The sequence below is a fragment of the Ananas comosus genome, unplaced genomic scaffold (genome assembly GCF_001540865.1).
Source record: "Ananas comosus cultivar F153 unplaced genomic scaffold, ASM154086v1, whole genome shotgun sequence".
Lineage (NCBI taxonomy): Eukaryota > Viridiplantae > Streptophyta > Magnoliopsida > Poales > Bromeliaceae > Ananas > Ananas comosus.
Genome location: NW_017890822.1, coordinates 4,280 through 8,558, shown reverse-complemented (window position 1 = coordinate 8,558; position 4,279 = coordinate 4,280).

Sequence of the window (4,279 nt, the reverse complement as noted above, 5' to 3'; positions counted from 1 at the left end):
TAGTAGTAAAGAACACTTCCTTACTTTCGCATGATTTAGGTACTTAATTGTTGAGCGGGGTTGCGATAGCGTGGGTTTTTACTAACTTATGCTTTTATGATGTTGTAGTGATAATGCCGATTACACGCTCTAAGTCTATTGGGGCGGACAATGCGACAAACTCGGAGGAGGTGGAGACCTCCGTTACCTCCGAATCCGGCGAGGTCCGTGAGTTGAGGAGCCAGCTTGCGGCCCTCACCTACTTGGTCGCGCAGTAGGCGGCGGCGGTTCAGCAGCAGGCGGATGCGGCGCGCCGGCATGAGGCGCGTTTGAAGCGCCTGGAGGATCTCGTGCTGCAGCAGGCGGCAGCTAGGGAGGCTCAGGTCCCTGCACTACCCGCGCGAGTAGAGGTGGTTGTTCCCAGGGTGTCGTCCCCTGCACACGACACTTCTCGGACGGCCTCTGCTGTGGCACCTCGGGAGGAGGACGTTGCGGCACCACCAGCTCAGGTGCCTTTGGTGGAGGCAGTTTTTCCAGTGATGGTTGAGGGAGCTGAGCGGGATCGACTCATGGATCGCCTCAACGAGTTCAGGAGGTGCAACCCCAAGATCTTCGATGAAGAGAAGGTTGACCACTAGATTATAGAGAAGTGGTTGATGCATATGGAGAAACTATTCCGTGACACCTTCCTGGAGGAGAGGGATAGAGTTTGGCTCGCCACACACCACTTGGACGGCAAGGCCTACAGTTGGTGGTTGGATATCTAGGATAATCCCAACACCGACCTTGCAGCGATCACATGGAGGAAGTTCAAGGAGCTTCTTTTGACGCACTACTTTCCCGACAGTGTCAAGAGGAAGATGGAGCAGGAGTTGTGCAGCTTGCGTCAGGGGGACAGGACTGTGGCCGAGTTGAGAGGGAGTTCTCTCGGCTTTTGTATTGCGTGCCTTTTGTCGTGCAGGATGACGAGGACAAGGCCCACATCTTCGAGCGAGGACTTCGGCCGTCGATCTTTCGACTTGTGCAATCCTTCAACCTCGAGACCTACCGAGATGTGGTGAACTGCGCGCTCATTGTGGAGAGTCCGCGGCGGAATTGCAAGAGCGCCGTGAGGGCTTGGATAAGGATAAGGTCAAAAGGCCCACGACTGAGGGTGCGAGCCAGACGCACTATGGGAGGCCGCTGAGACACCCGAGGAGCCGGAGCCAGTCGCGAGGACGTGGCTCATCTACTCAGCGTGGAGGATCAGACGGTCGACAGGCTCCGCGCTGCGTGATCTGCAGTGGTCCTCATCAACCACGGCAGTGCCCATGCAGTCGGGGTAGGTGTTACTTGTGTGGCCAGGAGGGCCACTTCCAGTCGGACTGCCTGAGGGATCCAGTGTCACGCCCAGGTGCCGATTTTAAAAGCCTTTTTAAAATCCATTACCATTTTGAAACAGAGTTGCGGAAGACGTGCCTTTTTTTTTTTTCAACCTGGCCCACGTGACGTACAGATCCGCCACAAATACAAAGTTCCTCTATCCACTCGGACAGAGTCTCCTTTATATTTGCACGGCGTACCAAGTATACAATAGGATCTCAACCACAACCTATATTTACCAATCAACAATCAATTCATGATATGCATTTCCATACAGCTAACTATCCTTAGAGGTGATGCATGCCTCTAAGCACTCCTTAGGCGCTGGATTATGCAATGCATAATACAACAAACATCCTGTTTAAAAGTGCTCCCCACACGGAAGCTTTTGTTTTAAACTCTAATTCATTCATTCATGAAAATCATTGAAAATCTTTTTAAAACCGTTTTCCACACGAAAATTCTATTTTGAAAATCAACTATCTCGAGGGATAGAAAACCACGATGCGTAAATATGTATAAATACAAAAATTCGAGAACTGAATATCCATAAAATCAAAATCAGTGATCCACAAAGTCTCTAATCATGCATAACAGAAATCACAAACATTCAAACATCGAACTGAACTATTTATTATTAACAACTACTAAATGCGGGAAGAAATATAACTAGGGTGACGGTCGCTACTGCCGACTAGCTAGATCGTCCTCCCATCGAGCCCAAATACCAACTCCTCGTCCATGTCACCTGGGGGGAATGGGGGGTGAGAAACCGCAACCATGGTTTTCCAGTGGGTACGACAGAGCCACGAAGACAAGCCGTAATCACCGGAAACCAAAGAAGATAGAACAACAGATATGAACATGATATGATATAAGAGCAACTACAGTAGTAATAGAAACAGGATAATAACTGAGCAAGAATGAAACTACTACTGTAATAAAAATTCAACTGAATGGATGCCTCAAGGGTAAATAGTCCAAAATCAAAACCCAATCTGATACTGCTATATTGGTTCACAGACCTCAAGCGTTGCCTGTCACAGAGCAGACACTGCCAACTTATTCATGCGTCACCGACGACCTATCCGGATACGTACACCCCTTGGTTGGTGGCCAAACCAACTTGATGTCTAGAATACACAGTGCTGTGACTAAATCATGCTGATATGTTCAAAACGAAAATCGACAAAAAGAGACAGGTGCTATGGCCGAAGCCAAGTACAAGGGCGTACAACGCCGAGCCACGATCAACCAGATCGAAACACACGACAAAGGAGTCGATGTGTTCCCTAGACCCAAGGTCCACAGATATACAGTATATATGCAAGCCTGCTCTACATATCTATCCACAACTAACATAATGCAATCAATGAGATATAGATGAACGAATGATAAACAAACAACAGACATGTAGAGACTATGATACTGAATGAAAGAATAGAGGAAGGTGAAACGATCTCACCGACTACCAGCTCGAGGCACCCACCTATCACTGTCGCGTCAGAAAAACTGGGTGCACAACAAGTCAACCAGACCTACGAAGATCCACCGGGTCAGTATCCAACACACTCACCCAAAGTACACAACTCACAAACCCCCATGCAAGTCCCCAAAATCGGTTTCCCAAAACCGATCATCGTAACTCGCCGGAAGTCCCGAAAATCACACCGGGACGCCATCGGGACCCACTAAGTGTCCCGAAACTCACCGACTCGTGTCACGAATCACCCGCTGTCACAAAACACTCCGATTTGGATGTCTTGGCAGCAAACACGAGGTAACACCACTACACAATTATCGCTGGATAAATGTACGAATTTCGGATTCCCGGAAGTGTCTATTTCGACACTGGAACCCACCGTCGGTCACCCGTCATCACCGAACCCACAATATGATGATGGTGACCAGCCAACAAGGCTCAGCGACAATTCACAGGGCAACCAAACAACGTCAGAAGAAATTCGAACCGAAATCGCATTCTTTCGGCGAATTTCGTCGAAAAACGCACCGAAATCGACTTTCGATTTCCGCCAAGGCTAACGGACCTTGGACAATCAGTCCAGAGGTCACCACACACACATACACACTGCCCACAGTAGCCACAAGGTGCACAAATGCATAAAAATCCCTATATTTACATAAAATCTATCATTTTATGTAAATTGGGTGATTTAGTGGCTCATTCTCGCAAACCGAGGACTTCCAAGGTCCGCCGAGACACGTACTGATAGGTCTCGACGTGCTGGAGGCCGTGCTCATGATCCGGAGCACAACGGCTCACTATGGGAGGCACGGGAGCAACCCGAAAGTTCTGCGAACAATGCGCAGTCGGGAAAAATTATGCCGAACAGGCCGATACGAAATCCACTGATCCAAAGTAAGGTGAGAACTGTGATCAGCACAAACCAGCGATCACCGTGCTCACCTCCGGAGGCATCGGGACAGCTTCGGATCGCCGAAAACGTGCGCGCAAAGCCGAAACAGCAGCCAAGAAGGCCCTAAAGGGGCGACACTGCCGAAACAGCAGAACGAAGTCTTCCCGACAGAATATAAGGTGAGCACGATGATCAGCAAAGAGCAACAATCATCGTGCTCCCTTCCGTAGAGATCGGGAAGCCTCCGGTCGCTCGGAACAGTAAGCCATCCCAGAAGAGCCCTATTTCGGGCTTGGCCGGAGCAAGCTTGCTCCGGCCGGCTTCCGGCGGCACCGCAAGGTGCGCGCGGGCCAGGGATGGGTGCGGGGGAAGAGAGGAGCACATGGCTCACCTTAGCCGGCGGCGAGGTGCGGCGACGGCAGCGGCGGAGCAGCTTGAGCCCGCACGGGCTAGGGCTCGGGTTCCAGAGCAATGGCGGCCACGGCGGCGGTCGGGAAGCTCAGGGATGACGGCAGGGAGTTGCTGGAGGTCGAAGGGATGCCTCGGGTGCGGCCCCGAGC